Raw genomic sequence first — 17,949 nt, 5'->3', positions numbered from 1 at the left:
TAGACAAATATGTATTTCAGGGAATTTTTCTCTCTGCTGCCACAAAAGGTTATTGCTGACAGCTGTGTATGAGAAATTATAGTGTGTGTAGCAGTCTTAAGGACACCACATGAAATTGCATTACAGCTGTGATGGCAAAAAAAAAAGTGACTATTTTTTTGATGGAGCCTATTTCACAGGACTTCAAGTCACGTTAAGAAATACTGTCAGTCTCGGATTTTCCTATTGCTTGAACTGGCAAAAATCTAACCAAACTGAACGAACAAAGATGACAACTGCAGCAATCCTGAAAGCCTGTTCTCAGAGGGAAAGCTGCACGCTCTCCTAATGCCTACTCACGTGCCCTAAACTCTTAGTTCAGCTTCTGCAGCAGGCAAAGCAAACGGGACGTGTGATTACTTCTGGTTTCCTTGCTTTTTAGTAAGTGTGACTTGTTGACAGAAGTGGATGATACGATCAAGAGGTAACACTCCCTCCACCTCAACTGGGAACGTCTTATTGTTTGGGAAATTCATTACGTTAGGAAGGAAAGTGTGTACTGCGGGTCAGGAGATGGGTTGTACTCAGGTGTCTGTGCTTTGCTTCCAAACAAACATTCTCTCCATGCTGTTGAACGTCACTTGAGCATCAGGTGTCTCCGTTTCGCGTTCTTTGCTCACTGTCGAGCTCTCACTTCAGGCAAACAGAGCGCCCACTTGCCTTTGCCTCGAGGCACTAGGGTAATATAAAATAAATATTAATAACAATTAAGAGTGCTTGGACATGCAAGGTTAACTGTGGCCCGCCTCTGGCTGTCATGAATCTGAACTTTGCTAATTTGTCCACAGAAACTCGAGTTACGTAAAGCTGCCATACCCACCACACGTTTAGCGAGGACACGCAGCCCGGGCAGCAGCAACGGCATCGCTCTTCCAGACTTGCATCCACTGTGCCAGCTTTGCAAGGTGATTTCTCTTTGTGCACTTTGTTTTGTATGTAAAAAAAATGGCAAACGCTACGGTATAAAAGCTACCGGGAACGTCTCTGTCGACGTATCAGTTTATGTCAAACTAAAAACTCTGAATCCGTGCCAAACATAAAGTCAAAAGCCTTAATGGAGATATTCATAATCTGTGAATAAAAGTAAAAGCTAATGCCATTTTGCCTTTTATTGGTGTCAGTAATCAGCATTCTCTATATGCAGATGGCAAAAACCTGATAAGCCTTTATGTGATTATTAGTGAATCTAGATCGGATATGGGCATCTTATTCAAAGGAGTCTATAAAATTGTTGATACTGTCTGCCCTTTTCTCCTTATAAACATTTGTCAATTCACTCCCCATCTGCTGTTCTGTGTATACACATGCCCAGGCTAATGTTAGCTGAGGCTGCAATATAGCTCTGTTAAATAATTTTATCTGATTTGTTGGATGATGGTATTTCTAATGGAAAACAACATGGTAATTTCAGAATGTTACTGATTAGATGAAAATGATATTGCATCAAAGTTACTTCCTTAATTTATTCTGAAAAAAACAAGAAGGATTTCTCTATTAAGATGCTTAATTAAAATCTATCTCTCTCCATACAAAATCTATACTTCAGGTCCCGCATGTCATGTCTGAAAAGAACAAAGGCTGATTAGCATCTTTTACACTCCGCTTTTCTTTATGTCACTTATACATTCATTACAGCAATTCCAGCCAGGTTTGGAAGGTCTGAGAGAAAGGGCGCTATTGTACGGACTGGCTGAGCAAAGGCAGAAGAACAAAAGAATGCAGCTGAGCTTTTTAGGCTTCCAGAGAAAATGCGGGGAGTGGTTGGAGTCCAGATGGGCCTGGGGGTGGGGTACGGTGGGGAGATCTTAGGGCAGCGGGCAGTTACTTCTTCCAGGGAATCCGAGAGGAACACAATGCATAAATAACATCACAGGAACTGAGGCTGAACTCCAGCTGCTCCATCGCTCTCACAGATTTTCAGGATTCCCTCCTAAACTTTTAAGTGAAATAGGAAGAAGGCGATGTGGGCGTCGGCAGTACGGCACATGCAGACGTGCATGCACGGAGATGCACACGGGCACGCGCTCTCACAGAAGGCAAGAGCAAAAATGAAATTCCAGCTCTTTCAATGAAGGAATGAATTACACGTTGCTGACTCACAAAAAAATCCTTCCTAGCCTTTAGTACCCCTTTCTTTAACATATTACATACAGAGAACTCAGAGATCTCTGAGTATGGGAACTTTCCATCTTTCCTGCTCCTGAGAACTGAACTTTGCATCAGCCCAAATATCTGCTTTATGGGATGTGTTTGCACCTTTCAGCTGCACACCAAGAAGATGGTGGTGTGAAATAGGAAAGGCACAATAAAAAACAATAAAATTATTGAAATTTTGTTTTATACCATATCCTAAACAAGAGAGATTAAGTCCTAGCAATTCTATGTAGCATTATTTGCATCAGTGGAAAGGACAATAACAAGGCAGTTAGCTGCATGTTGGGCAGAACATCTGGTAAAAACCCGACATTCGCTCTCACAGAAGAGCTAATTCTGGTTTTGCTATGTATGTCTGCAGAGGGGAAAGCCTTTTGCAACCACTGCCATTTTCAGTGCTGCACAAAGAGACCCAGGATCAGCTCCTCCCTGCTGCTACACCTCCGCTGAGGCTGGGAGCAGCACACACGAAGCCCCACTCCCTGCACTAACCCCTAGCAAATCTTCCAGCAGGATGCCTCTCACAAGCCCCAGGGCACCATGACATGATTGAGTACCCCCCTCTCCCTGCCTGAGAAGCAGCTCTGCCAGCTCCCCAGCAGGAAATCTGGGGAGGATTTGGAGGAGAGCTACAGGATGTGTATTCTGCTTGCCTGCCTGGGGTCCGTCGGCCTTCTCTCCTCAAGGCTGCTTGCAGCATTCCTGGGATCTCATGCAGAAGCCAGGAGAACAGAAGATTTTTACCTTGTGCTGCATGTGAGCACTAAAACACTGTCAAGGCACGGTGGGCCCAGGGTTGCCCTCTTAATTCGAGCTGGAGGAGACAGACCGTTTTCCTTTCCCCTCTGCCTGGCCAAAAACCCAAGCCAACCACTTTCCTCTGCTCTCCCCATCAAGAAGTGGTAAGAGGAGGGTGAGAAATAGCAACAAAACACCGTGCCCCTTGCAGTGCCCATTCTCTTTAGGTTTACCACCGTAAATGTGCCCCCTCAGCTGCCCTGAGACACAGGGCTCAGCTCAGGCACAGCGCTGGATGCTGTCCCAAAGGCACTTAGACAGCTGGAGAAGACCCAAAGAAGAAGACCCCAAGAAGCAAAGAGGGGGATTAGCTTTTGCTAATTCGTGTCGGTGTCATTTAGACCCAGAACTGCCATTAGCAGCCAAGCTATTCATAAACACAGCCAATCTCCTTTTAGTAGCTTTCCAAAGGAGCTGAAAACACGCCTGGTATCCAAGTCTGGGTGCAACACAGATTGTCCCCAGCCTCCATCAACTCGATTAAGCAACAGCATCAGACAACAGACTTCAATTCCCTTTTTAGATCCAACTAAAATAAACACACGAGACGTTTCATTTGAAGTGTTACCTTGTGTTCTTCTCACTTAGCACTCGGGAGATGTGTGAAGAACAGCCGAGCCGGCTGCAGAGCTGTGCAGGTCCCGGGCTGCGCAGGGCACGGATCCTGCTCCCCGCCACATCTCGGAGAGCGGGGCCAGGAGCTGGTGGGAACAGGCAGGTGAGAACGGCCAGCACAGCCCACTAAGCTGTTAGATGGAGGAGGACAGGGTTTGGGGATGAGAACAAAACAGACGGCCGGAGGAGCAGCAGCAGAAAGACACGAAGAGATGGTTTTCGGAGGACCACTCCCCTGGAACGCCAGTTTGGAGACTAATAGGCAGGAGAGCCCCACGTACACCTGAACGCGTAGGACCACCCAGCCTCAGCCCTGGAAAGTGCATTCTCTAAAGTTATCCTCAAAATACTTGCAGATATACACTTAAAAAACAACATGGAAAAGGCAAAGTGTCTGTGGCATGGAGTGCATTTGCTCACGTCTCCTATATTTTTCTGTTATACAGAAAATAAAACTTTACCACAATACAATGAGCTGCCAAGTGCTGACATCTCCACAACTACAGGCATGCTGGACAGAGTTCCCTGCTTCAGGGACTACAGATTAAGTAGGCAATACACTAATGAGACAGGAAACTTATAAATAGGAGACCATTATACCGAACTATTCAACCTGCTCCTGATGGCTCATTGTCCCAGGCAACGCAGACTGGCTGCTTAAAGTGGTCCACATCATGCTGCTCTGCGATTTCCTCTGAACACTGCCTGGGAATCCTTCCACAAAGACCCCTTTGTTCGGGAGCACCTACAAAAACAACTTATCATTCTGGATTTTGCTAAACAGTTTGGGTTTGGGAGTTAGAGGGTTTTTGCTTGCTTATTTTTGATCCCAGCCTTTATTAAGCCTCACAGCTCTGATAGGCTCAGCCTTCTCAGGAGAGATTGGCAGCCAGCCCTAAATTGTGTTAGGCAAGATATTTTTTCAGAAATCAGCTAGAAATCGTCGGTTATTTGGACACCGAGGATAATGCCAGCTTTGTCCAATCATCAGAGAGGTGTGCGGTTGCTCGGGGTTCCTTCTGGATGTATAAAGTGATTAGTGGCTTTGGCAGATATCATTTTGTCTGTCTTTTGCCCTCGTCTGATCATCAGCTCTTCCATCTTGCCCTCGCTAATCAGTTTCTCCTTCACGTGATATTTGTGTTTCCCATCCATCAGCTCACTGCTGATAGTCCAGCTGAAGTCACCACCGTAGCTTCCAGAGAGGCGCCTTCGTTTCAGCCCCACTCCCGAAGTCATTCCATCCCACGCTAAAAAAACACAGGTGCCGAAACCTGCTGACTTTTTATCATTTTGCCCCAAACGAGAAAACGTACAAGAAGACGGGGAATTGCTCACTTCTGTAAGCATCACAACATTACAACCTGCTTTCGTGTCTTCTGCACTTATAAAAAGTGTTACCGTCTTGCTGGTGAATTTGCTTCCTCTGCTGAGGAGACTTTAGGTACCTTGTGTGCACAGGGGCTGTTAGGCATTCCAACACGGTGTTTATTCCTGTGCTATCAGCTGGATGTCACAGCTACACCTGCTCTTGGGGCAATCACTGTCATCCAAGCGGCCTCTCTCCTGCTCTTTTGCACTAAAACATATTCCTATGACATCCAGCACCCTTTGGGTTCCCAGGTCTCACTGTGAAGGTGTGGAACAAATGTCTGCAAGGCTGTCTGCACGGCGGTGAGGAGGTGAACTGGAATTTAAAGTGAGCACCTAGAAGGCTCCAGCATCCGGCTCCCCTGCTGTATTTCATCTATGTGGACACACGTCTCTTCAAAGAGCTCTGTTACTGCTGAAGCAGGGCGATGTCTGCTCACTGAACGCTGAGGTTACCGCTTGCTTGCTGTGCTGTTCTGAAGCATTAACACGGCTGCTGTGGGCTAATGACCTACAAGCTGCAATCTCTAAAGGTATGACGGGTCCAGCAGGTGATGTATCACTCCTGTTCTCTGAAAGTTAAGGTACCCTGGCAAGAAAAAAACTTTGACAGTAACACAGTGTCAGCACGAAGACAGGCGAGTCCTTGGTCACGTTCATCACCTCCGCAGCGCAACCCCAACACCAAATCTCTCAGAGCACAAAGCAAGGGAAGGAAAGAAGCCATCAGAGAAGGCAAGGAGGCAGTCACGGTGCCGTTAGTGCCACTCTGCCCTTTCTGTGTCTCTAAGACTGGCATCTTCACGAGGAGCCTGACTCTCAGAACTTGCACTTGTCTAATTCCAAATCAGGGAAGTGTGGCCAACAGACACAGTGGAGACAGGCTGCTGAGTATTTTTTTACCTCATCACCGAAGGATTCCCTGCTGGTTGTAATCAAGATCCATAAACTCGCAACGTAAGGCAGTGTGAACACTGAGATCCTAGCCTCATTTATCGCTGCTAAATTCAACCAGACGTACTCACTGGTGTTCCGATCCACTGTGCACGCCTAAGAACGATGCCCAAGTCCCTTGGCTAGCTTTCCAGCAGCACGATGCTGTGAAACAAGGCAGGATCCCAAACCCAAGAGACACATAAAAATCAGTCTGGACAAAGCTCTGCACTGAACATAGAGTGAGGAATGATCCTGAACTGATCTCTGGGGATTAAGTAGAATCATTTAATAGATCTCTTTTGTCTCAACTTGCATGACGAAACTTTCAGTTAGCACTTGAGCAAGGAATGACAACAGTCCGAGCCTTCCCCTGACAACCACGTACCCTAAAATTCAAGGAGCTCACGCAGCAACGTAACTGTCATTTCATTTTCCTTTAAAAAAAGTAGAGTGAGAGCAAAAGTAAATGTGGTCAAATTCAAATAAATGTGACACCAAGTTCATCTGAAGCGACATTCCCTCACAGACAATAAATTAGCTTACCTTACAGATATTAATTTAGTTTAGTTAAGGGACAGCTAACATTGTTGCACTGCAATTTTTTTTACACAAACACATGTAAAGATCAGAACATCTCCCACTGTCCAGTAACTCACTGCTCAATTAATTGGTTTGTGGTTAGCGAAGGAGCTGTTTCTCAGTGGGGACTAACTGCATACCAGCTATGAGCTTGAAGTAAAGCCAATTATCAGCTAGCAGTAAAGAAACAATCTGTAAAACACCTCAAAGAATGCAAATCTTCACTGTCAGCTGCTGAATGGAAATGCACAAGTAGAAAGATTTGCCCTAAAATCAGCGATGATACAGGAGCAAGCAAAGTTAACCTCACACACACGCCGTGTCTAAAAACAGGGCTGTAAGTCAAGCAGACCTCCCTAGCTGCGAGCAGTCCCAGCACCCTGCTTTTTACATGCGACACAATTCAGAACAAAAAAGAGTGGAAGACATTAAGGCAGCAGGCGAAGCTTTCTCGTATAGAGAAGAGAAATATGTAAAAACCTAGCCTTCCCTCCTCCTCCCAGCAGTAACAGGACACCGAGGAGACAGACCTCCGAATATTTTCTCTCTCATCACCAACAGGATGCCCTGCTGGGTGTAATCAAGATCCACAGCTCGGGGCTTCAGCCGGTGTGAATGCTGTACTCCCAGGACTGCCGCGTGCAGTGATCCTCATTTCGGAGCCACGCTTGGCACTGCTTGTCACCCTGGGCTACTGATTCCTATTCCTGGCTTCACTTTTTTGGCTTTATTTAATTCACATTGGTATAAAGTAGTGAAGCCTTCACCTCAGCTTAAGCCATTCATGTGAAGTTTCAGTAAATAAGGAGCGGGTGACTTAAAGCTGCAAAGTGGAAGTGTTGCACAACCAAGTGCTGAGACAAGTACTCTTGTACCTCACAGCTTTCATTTGTCCTCATCCTCGACTGCCAGAAATTAAGCTTGTCTGATAGAATTCCGTAGCATCTGAACACCTTTTCTTTCCTATAAGCAACAAAGCTGAAATTTTCATGTTATTTGCTAATATTTTACCTGATAGTGCACAGTTGCTTTCTTGGAAAATTCAAGTTTCCTTCTTTACGTGCCACATACACATCACCGTGGTAATTCCTCTTCTATCAATGATTTTCTTTTACACATTTGTTGTTCATATATTATGTGTATCAAAATGTCATTAAATGCCAGGGCAGGAGCAACAAGATAGCTGTATGTACTTACTCTGGGTGATTAATACTGAATATAATCTTGCTCGTAATATACTTGTGTAATAATTTTACCTGTAAGTTATTACTAATGGTCTGAATATTTTCACTTCAAATTCCCCTGAAGATGTCATAGCACTTGCTTACTTCTGTTATAAGTCTTTCTGTCTGTCACCATTTGTCAGTGGTGTCGAGGCCAGAAAATCTTTGTCCATAGAAGAAAATGCCACTTAAAACAGTAAACACTTGTAAGCTGAAATGCTGCATTCAGTATGCTAACCTGAAGACCTGCAAATGTGGGACTGTCTCGGAAATTAGTGCCTGCTTCTTGGTGTGGAGGCATCAGGCGTGAGTTCGGAACAAGAGCAAGAACAACATTTACCACAAGCGCTGTATGTGAGCAACTGAACTACCAGGGTGACCAATTGCACTCACTTCCAGTACCCAGTGCGAGGAGCGCCGCAGCCTTTCTGCCACGCTGTGACTGCAGAGGGCTCCTCCAGGTCCCCTCCTGGCTCATCTCCTCCCATCTTCACACCAGCAGAGCTGCTCTCTTGATGGTTCTTTTTCACATGCACAGAGTTAGCTTGCCGAGGAAGGCACCATGTTTTCTCCTTTGCTTACGCACAACTTAGCATAATCTGGGTTCTGAGGGAATGAAAAGCAATAAAAATTTGCCTTAGTTTGCAAGGGACAGTCCTTTCCATAATACAGCACTCTACAGTTCTGCTTTTGGGAAATACCCTGCAGTTTTCATTTTTCTGCTTTTGCATTTCTGGCTGTCCGTACTCTGATACATCCCCTCCTCAGACATATTAAGGCTCGTGACTTGCTGCCTTTGTGCTAATTTATGTTTGAGTGTTCTGTGATTTATTTGCTCGTTTGAAAAACACTGAACGACTAAAAAAAATAAGAATACCTAAACTAATATATATATATATATTTTTTTTTTTTTTAAGCAGAAATTGTACAAATTAATTCTACCTTGCTATTCGGCTGAAGTGAAACCACAAATTGCAGTTATGACACGGAATTTCTATGCCCTCATAAGGCCTTCTCCATGCTCACATCATTTATGAGACTTTGTAGTTTGTGAAGTTGTGTTTAAAAACAAAACAAAACAAAAAACCACACCATACCCCAGAATATATCCACCACTGGGACCTCTTCAACGAGTCCAGCCTGACTCCTCCTGTTCTCTAAGATCATAACTCTTAGGCTTTTGATTCCCTTAGTCCTGAAACTATAAAAATCTTCTTTCTATAAGGTCTTTTATTGTTACCCACATAGTCAATAGTGTCATTTTCATTCATATCATTCTGCAGGGAAGTTAGAGGAAATGAACCAGACGGAACAGAGCTATAAATAAGATTCAGCTACGCTGCTCCCAGTGCAGATTCAACAGCATTCTTTTAAAACCACAAAAGTACTGCTTGGGAATGATGGGAAGTTTTCTTCTCACTCGACTTCTCAGATTAGCTTTCATGCGGTGGCCAGTCTTTATTGTTGACTTATGTGAATAAAAGATGCGTTTGCTTAAAACTAGCTCTGCGAGCACAAACACCACAGCAGGCACCCATTGCATGTACACGTTAGCTCACGCTTCTGAGAAAAATCTCCAGAATCAGAGTTCTTAAGCATAAAGGATTCCGCTTAGAATTATTTCTTAATGAAAAGAACCTTTCGGGTAAAGAGGCAAATCTCACAGCAAATGGATTACCATTGGTTTTCTTCGGGGCTTGGCGTGCAATACGACGGACTGTTTGCCTCACAGCAAGATCGCAGTGTATAATGCTGGTACCTTTTTGTGTGAAATCCTGAAAAAAAGCAAGTGCAAAAATCCACAGGCAGTTCTGCTGTGCTGACAAAACACTGCTAATACCAGCTTTATGTAAATCCTTAGGAACAAAACAGGCCCACTGGGGCTCTGCCAGAGATGCAGGGGCAGCAGCTCTTAAACCCCTTTCGAGCAGCCTAGCACGAGGGAGCGGGGCTGCCCCCCTCTGCTGGGTGCCATTCATCCTTTGCATTGGGGTAACCGGATAGGTCTTTAAGTTCCAAGGAGCAGGCTGTGCATAAACAAAGCATTAATGAAAAAGGGAACGTAATGATCTCGAGAGAAACCTGACAGCACAGCTAAAACCATGGGGGAGCAGCAACAGCAACCCTGAGCATCTCACCTGTAATTAAAGTGCCGAGGAGCCCAGGTACCGCTGCTCATTAATATTCACCTGTAGAAATGGAAGACAGAGAGGCAAATGTGGAATGCTAATACTGGGTCCATCCTTTCTCTGTACACACTTGCTTCTTCCTTTCCACGTGGGCCAGCAGTGTCTCAGAGCTCAGCCAAGCCAAACACGACGCGGCCAGCAGCCACAGGCGAGCCGAAGTAGCCGTGTGCTGTGGAAGTTTAAAGCAGGGGAAATTTCTGCTCTTGTTAATTTATTCTGTGCTAAGAACTTGGCATCTAAGGATGAGCCTTTTGTCATATCATGCGGCACCAAGAGACACTCGGGAGATGAACAATGTAATACAAGACGGCGCTGCTTGTTGCCCAAGGCATGTGGTAGTTCGTTGCCAGTTTATGTTTCACGCAGGTTGGCTCGATTAGCTCCAACAACCTACAAAATTGAGCAGTGAAGCCCACAGCAGATACCTTTGGGAGCCTCACGATGCTCCAGGAAGAGACCTTTTGGAGACCCAAGTCTTAACTCCAGAAGCCAGAAGGAGCAGCTGCCTGGGCCAAGAGCAGAGAGGTTCCCATCAGCAGGCTTCCTGCAGGTTAGGAGAAAGGGAAAAACAGGTCAGGAGAAAGGGGCCTGAAGAATACGGCTCCACACATTCATCCATTCTGATCACGGAACAAATGCTCATCTCAACACTAAAACTGCCCCGACGGTGGCAAAACACACAAGCAGCACACAGGACATTTGTGAAAGGGAAGCCTGGCCCAGAGCGGACAGGCAAAGGGAACAAAACGGGCAGAGCCTGGGGTCTTGGCAGCCTCATCCCATTATGTGGCTGGACCAACGCCTCTGGCACAAAGCTGCGAGCGTCCTGCAGTGAGGAGAGGAGGCTGGATGCCCTGGGGTATGCTGAAAGCAAGGACCCCCCTCTGCGCACACAGCCGGGGAGCACCCTGCTGAGGAGCGCGAGGGATATTCAGCAAAGATTTTGTCACCTTGTGTCCGTATAAACAACTCCCTAGTTGCTTTATTTTTCGACAGAAAAACCGTGAGGGATGATGCTATGACTGGAAATCTAGACCGCCTTTTGACTTCAAGGATTCTGAATTTTAGTTTTTCTCCTATTACCTCTTTTATGGGAACTATTAACTGCAATTTAAGCCCAAAATGTTAAAAGCAGTATACAGATTTAAGGATTCTTTCATACCAATTAGAAATAATTTCTAGCTGCACTTCAATGAATAGGCTTTTATCTTTTGTTATAGTGGAAAATCACTTATCCACTGTAGCACAGGGCATCTGCATAGATTTGTTTCTTATTATCCTTAATGGTATTGGCAAATACGGAGTTAACACTTTTCTGCTCAATATATTTGCAGTTGTCGGAATACCAGGCTCCTGAGAAAATTACAAGTTTAGGCATTCAGTTAAACCAAAGTTACAATTAATTAACATACCAGTAGGATATTCAAGGATGATGTCACCTCGTCGCTCATGCCACACTTGGGGGCATAGAGGAGGATCCTCTGTTTTGACTCACAAGCAGCCTGGAAATACCACGACTGCCATCCCTACCTTGCTGGAAAATCCTAACACATGAAAGGCCAATCCAAGATTTAAAGAGTTTTGTTTCTACTTTGTTTTTAAGCTTAAAGCTCTAATTGCACCTCGTCCTGAATGCATAACTGCACAAACATCAAAAATATAAAACATCTGTGATAAAAAAGGCTTTAGCCAAATTTTAACTGCCTGTACAGGATTCATGAAAAGCAATGCAAAATATTCGCTATCAGGATATTTCATTGGTGGTCTCTGTCAAACACCAAGTTTAACCTGAAATGGAGAGTTAAATGATGGATTTTTCCCTGTGATTTCGCCACGCTGTCTCCCTGAATTGTCTAGGCAAGGCGGTTTGTGTGGGCTGTGACCTCGCAGCTCTCTGCAGGCCACAAGATCACGACCTTATGAAAATTGTTTCTCTTTCCTCTGTCACTCTGAATCATATTCTTAGGTTAACGGAGAGGAGGTTTTAAAGAGAGTGATCACCATTTTTGGAAAAACAGTTCAACCATCGGATCAGAACAGGAAAGGCAGTTTGCCTAGCATTAGCTTCAACGTATCTATCGTAAAGCTCTTCATCTGCTCTAAATGGCAAACTAAAAATAAAGGCTAAATAGTGGCTTGCTTTTACCAGATATTTCTGTGCGACAGCTCACGTGGTAGCTTGGGATGCCAGCACCCAGAAGACTTCTACTGACAGAGAAGACTAAATCACTGAGAAAAAGGGGTTTTAGCATGTAGGAAACTTGGGCGTTAAGCTACTTTGGAAGCGTCAGCCCGCTCACCTGCCCGTGGTCGCTGCCCTGTGTGTGCTGCTCCTGGCCAGATGCTGCTTCACGCCCACGGATGGCACAAAGTTCTGCAGTGACCAACAACGTGCAGGTTTGGATCCCGGCCTCTTTCACCCCTCTCCTTCTAAACACCAGCAGAAATCTGGAAAAAATATATTAATAATAATCATCACAAAAGCTACTCGTAATTGGTGCGGTTCTCAAGGTGTCTGCCACCTCAAACAATAAAATCAACGTTTTACACCCAACAGCTCTTTGGAAAAATAAAAATAAATAAGAATAATAATAATAATAAAACACAAAGAAAAACCTTGGGACACTCCATTAATGTTAATGTATCTATATTAACAGGATTCGCCCCAAAACCTTTGACTGTATTCTGAAGGGAAAACTTGCATTATCAAGTACTGTTTCTATCTTTATTAGCTTTTTTCTTTATTAGCTCTACTCTTTTTTTTTTTTTTTTTTTCCAGCTCCACTTCAGTGACTACATATAGTCACAGAAATTTATTTTACATTCAGCCTTTATATTGTTCCCTGGCCATCCCTTTGGGCTGCTTCTAGTATCTCCCTACTTGCTGCTGCAGAATATATTATAGAAGCAATTTTGGCCAACTGCTCCCACAAGAGTGGGCTCTTGTCAATGCACTGCGTTGCTCCAGCCGAGTGAAGGAAGGGGGCTCTGTTCGTGTCTCCCTCATGCCTGCTGCACGATGCCACCGCAGAGAAATTACTTTCAAATGCTACATTTTGACTGTAGCAACACAGCTCCCTAGTTCTGTTGCTTTGCTTGCCTTACAGAATTATAGAGATTTCCTTTGGAAGATTAAAACGCCAAGTCTGAAAGAAGTGAATGGACTGCAACCGGCTCTCAAATGATCCGGTACGGACCGGGAAGGACAACAGATGCACCTGCAAGCACCACAAAGCTTTTAGAAAACTTCAAGCCAATTAGGCTCATCCACTCTACTCACGTGCACGAGGAAGCTACCGACTGACCTGGCTTTGCTCGCTGCTGCGTGCTGACAACGGGCCGGCAACGCTGCTGCTTCCGAACTGCTCCAGCGTGGCAGCATCCCGAGTCTGACTGTGTGGGCTGCGACTCCTGTTCTGCAGCAGAAACCAGGAAATCAGCAGAAATCAAGAATCTGGTACGACTGGAAAAAAGGCTGAACTATGTGCAAATGGACTGATAATCTGATCAAGAGCCTTATGGACTGTGACATCCGTTTATTAAACGCTAAACCCAGCGGCAGTCATTTGTTTGGGGTTTTTCCCCACTTTTTGTTTCAAGGTGCATCACCATTTTGTCCAAAACCAGTTTCCTTTTAGCCATACCACCTGTATAGAGTAGGTTAGTCTCAACCTGGTCCACAAACCTGGTCCACAAAATATTTCATCATTTTACCCTTTTTTTGGTGTTTTTTTCCCCCCCCACACACACTTTAATGGGGCTTTAATGCCACTGCTTCCACCTGCCAGAAACCAAGTGCCTTCCTCAGATTCCTCGGAGGGCTGTAATACCAAACTGCACAAAAGGCAGGCTCCTATCAAAACTGGATTGTAAAACATAACGCGGACAGGTTAGAAGCATGCAGCTTGCAGTTATAGGTAGTGCAGTAACTTCCAATGGATTCTGCAGAATACACAGAAATCACAGATAATAATCAAGAGATTATCCTCATATGGGAAATCGCCTTGAATGGGTCTTTCTTTGTCCCCAAAACTATTTTGAGCTGAAAATGTACTTAATAAGAAACATGGGATGTCGGTTTACAGCGCGTTCCAGCTCCATGACTGGGCGCAGAAGCCTCCTAGTTTTGTTTCTCATTTTCATTTTTAAACGGTTTTGTGTTTGTTTTCATTCTGGGTCACTTTCTGCAGCCTTGCATGCCAAGCAACGACAAACCTCATTGCTTCTGGGCCAAGTGGCTACTGCAGCTGTCGTACCTCCCCACTGCCTCGTCTCCGGGAAGGGCAGAGGCGAGCCCGCAGCGCAGATCTCGGCGGCGACGCTGCCTCTGGCACGTTCAACAGGAGCCCGTGATGCCAAGGCAGGATGATTCCAGCAGGACAGGCTTGTCTGGCTCTCTTCTCCAATAGTACCAGCAAACAGAGAACCTGCATCATGATTTTGGTGTTATTTTATACAACTGTCTTTCAGAGGCCCACTGAAACCGAGAAGTCTATGGTCAAGATTTTACACGAGATTCCCAAATGCAGGGGGGGTTATCGGTTGGTTGATGCACAAAAAAGTCAACAGGAATTTCCTATTAAATAGGAAGGGGAGTGCAGTGCTCAGAATACCGTGCTCCTGCAAACACGACGCTCTGCTGTGCTTTCCTTTCCCCTCTTTTGGCGTTTTGGAGCAGGAGAGAAGGTGGCAGCAAAGTGGCCTTCAGACGCCAGCAGAAGGAGCCTGGGGAGGAGACATAAATACTTGGACAACTCCTCAGAGCTCCATATTTCTTTTCAATAACAGCAAGGGAATTTTTTCTTATTGATTGCTTTTTGCAATCGAGCTTACCAAATAGAACTTCCCTCAAATGATTCTTCCAGCTAACCTGATAGAAAACTAACCTTGTTATATTTATTGACAGAACATTGAAATAAATATTATAGGTCTAGAGGGAATGTTTCAGTCCATTGATTTTTTTATTTTTTTTAAGGAAATAACAAATGCACCATATTCCCCTTGGCATATTACGCTGGGAATAATCTGAAAAAATGCTTACCTTGTTCAAAATATGTCTTAAAAACTCCTTCCGTTTCCAAAGAGCAGGCACAATTGTGAATAAATCTTATCTCGAGCAAACAAGCAATTTGCAATCTTAACTGTTTGCAAAATTCTCCTTCTGTGATTGTTCAGGAAATTAAAAGAAACCAGTCCATGCTTTTATCTGAAGCTGTGAGAAGACGTCAAATTTGGGGGAATGTATTTTTTTTTTTTTTTCTCCAGGAATAGGTAGGGCTGAGAATCAGCTGTTAAATAAACCTCATGGAATCTTTCAGTATCCTTCACTACTTGCTCCTCTTATACTGCTTTTTCCAAGGCTTGTGGCCAAAACACCAGCCCAGCCAGCATCCCTGCTGCTCATTGTTTCCGCCCTGGAGCACTTTAATGGCAGGATCGTTCAGTTGGTAAGGCGAGAGCTGGACGGTAAATCGGGTAAAAGAATTTGGGAGATAAGGAGGAGAAGGATGCAATGGAAAAGTGCTGAGGGCCCTTGAAGGCAGGGGAAGAAACTCTAAAAATCGATGTGAAGAGCTATAGGTCTGAAGAAAAACACATGAAGCTAAGCAGCATTTTGCTCAGTTTTGCTAACTATTGTATTTGGTGTGAAAAAGCCGTTCCCAAATAATGCAGCACTCAGATGCTCAGTGAGACTGTCCCTGTTCTAAGCACGACCTGAGGAGCCACTACACACACACAGCCGCGTGGCTTCTCCTGCAGGATTCGCAGGCAGCACGCCGGGCTTCAGTCAAGGAACCTCCTAGGGCAGGTTCTCTGACTTCCTAAAGACAATCGTCTGAAATAATCTGAGATGATAAATGCAAATGTATTACGGTGCAACGCCACAAAGCTCCCCAAACACTGTCACTTCCAGTCGCCGTACAGCCTGACGGTACCTATTTCACTAAGAGGACCAAAAAAGACACTAATTGTTTTAGAGGTTTTCAAACCTGGAACTAGACCTTGGAACTGGAACAAACCAAAAAGAAAGGATTCTGCAGCCAAAGTCGAAACGTGAAAGCACGCTACAGAAATGCTACAAGCCGCATCTCAATTTGATTTACCTAGGGGGTCCTTCACCGAGTCAAAATCATTGCTAAAATTGCGAGGAAGCTTTCTGTGATTAGAAGAGCAATGCCCAGCCTGAGCACAAACTGCATGGCATTACGCTGCTCCCACAGGACCACCACGAACCTCGTGCGGACGTGGCTGCCAGCTAAAGGTTGCTGCTGCTGCTCACATCTTGCCAGGGGTTACATCCAGCGTCTCTTACGTGGACATCGTGTAGAGCAGCTTCGCATGCCAGCGGAAGAAAGAGACGTGAAGCCTTCTGGATAGTATCTGCTCATGAAAATTAAAGGATTCTTCTTGGCTCTGTTCACCTTTGAAGCTTTACTTAGTACAGGGAGAAATGGAGAGCAGCATGGTCGCTGCTTCTAAAACCCTTTCTGGCTCCTTCAGTAAAGGATTACAGTCCTTGTGGGCAGTAGTCACACTGCATCCAATTTTTGAGCACAAACCGTCGGTATATAAGAGCGTAAGGTAGCCTCTGTAAAAACAGAAGGCCTTCGGCACTTGCGTGTGGTCCGTTAACAGCTCTATTTCCTGGACAACCTGATGGAGTGGTATAACCAGGGAACCCTCCGGGCCTTGCACGCTGCCACCTCGTGGCCATTCAGACCCACACTGTGCATCTACCCAAGCCCCAGTCGCGAAACATCCATCCTATTAAAATTTGGATACGAAAAGGCAGCAGTATTTCCTGGCATCACCTCCTGGAAACGTCAGTGAGCCAAAATAAACATGTAAGTTATACAAACCCTCGCGTTGCTTTCTCCTGTAAAGGCACTGCTCCTGTTGCGTCACGTAGCAGCTGGCTCAAAGGACCAACTCACAAATTCCAGGCTCTTCCATTCACTGACAGCATCTGTTACGCTGAGGGCCTGTGAATTCCTACAGCACCCCTCGCAACAGACTTGTTCTGTACACTGAAAGGTAGGCCATCACGTAAAATGCTGTCTTAGTTAAAGCTACCTTGAAGCAAGGCAATCAAATGGCGTTTCCAAGCTCCCACCTGTGTAGAAATGGAGATAGGGAACACTGGAGCTGGCTGTGGTCACGCTTACACCAGACCAAACCTGTGTTAACCATGCTGCTCCAGTGTCTTCTCACTGGAGTACAGCAAAGTACTAGTAAGAAAAGGGGGGGAAAAGAGCAGGAGCACCTTTAGGGAAGTGAAAACTGAACGTTGCCGCATCTCCCTGCACAAAGTCCTTCCGAGGCTGGGCCAGCACTGGGTGCTTGCTGTGCTTGCAGAGCAGTGGCACCGTGCTGCTGGTGCTGCTCCTGGAAAAGGGGGGCAGCCAGCACAATTTATCGGCGCGATGCTGTGCCCTGTGTCATACTAAGCCAAGTACCCCTGGATGTGGATTTCACTCTGCTTGGCTCCTCGGACCATGCTCTGCAGCACCATGTCACACGTACCCGTCAGCGCAGTCCCTCTGTACGTAAAGAACAGCTGCTAGTGACATCTTGGTGACATCTTAACATCTGTGAAACTGTGAAATACCAGGACTAAAACCCATGCAGCAGATGGGAGAGCTGTCCCAAAGTGGTCTGTCCCAGTCCCAGTCCCAGTAGCCACAAGAGCAAAATCAGAAAATACGTGAGAGAGAACAAACCAAGCCAAGCTAAAGCTGCGTAGGCTACGTGTCTAACAGAGTAACAGCACCCACTCGAGAAAGACCACACAAACCACAGAAACACCGTTTTGCCCAGATGCTTCCCCATCTCCAACAACCGGTGCGAGAACATCCCAAATCAGAGGCGGCGTCTTTTTGCTCAGCAGCATTCCGTGGATTTTTCCTACAGGAACGCGTCCACTCATTTTTGAAAACACGCGGACTTTGAAGTGAGGCAGATGAGAGGACAGGCCCTCAGCTGGCGTGGACTGGCCTAACCCCACTGACTCCACCACAGATTCACAGCTCCGCAGCTGGCGAGGA

The 17,949-nt window shown here is 45.5% G+C and overlaps 2 long non-coding RNA genes across 2 annotated transcripts; both read right to left on the bottom strand.

Moving 5' to 3' along the window:
- Positions 1-9,419: 9,419 nt before the first annotated feature.
- LOC118177602 lies at positions 9,420-10,408 on the bottom strand. Its single transcript, XR_004755873.1, has 3 exons — positions 10,330-10,408; positions 9,854-9,904; positions 9,420-9,490 (listed from the first exon to the last, which is right to left on the bottom strand). It is a non-coding gene; the product is annotated as an uncharacterized LOC118177602 (long non-coding RNA).
- Positions 10,409-12,247: 1,839 nt separating this feature from the next.
- LOC118177803 lies at positions 12,248-14,407 on the bottom strand. The gene is made up of 3 exons (XR_004755925.1): positions 14,161-14,407; positions 13,185-13,320; positions 12,248-12,334 (listed from the first exon to the last, which is right to left on the bottom strand). It is a non-coding gene; the product is annotated as an uncharacterized LOC118177803 (long non-coding RNA).
- Between the last annotated feature and the right edge of the window lie 3,542 nt (positions 14,408-17,949).

The sequence above is a fragment of the Oxyura jamaicensis genome, chromosome 23 (assembly GCF_011077185.1).
Source record: "Oxyura jamaicensis isolate SHBP4307 breed ruddy duck chromosome 23, BPBGC_Ojam_1.0, whole genome shotgun sequence".
NCBI classification, from domain to species: Eukaryota; Metazoa; Chordata; class Aves; order Anseriformes; family Anatidae; genus Oxyura; species Oxyura jamaicensis.
Note: the sequence above shows the minus strand (reverse complement) of the source record. Positions and strands in the feature narration are given on the sequence as shown.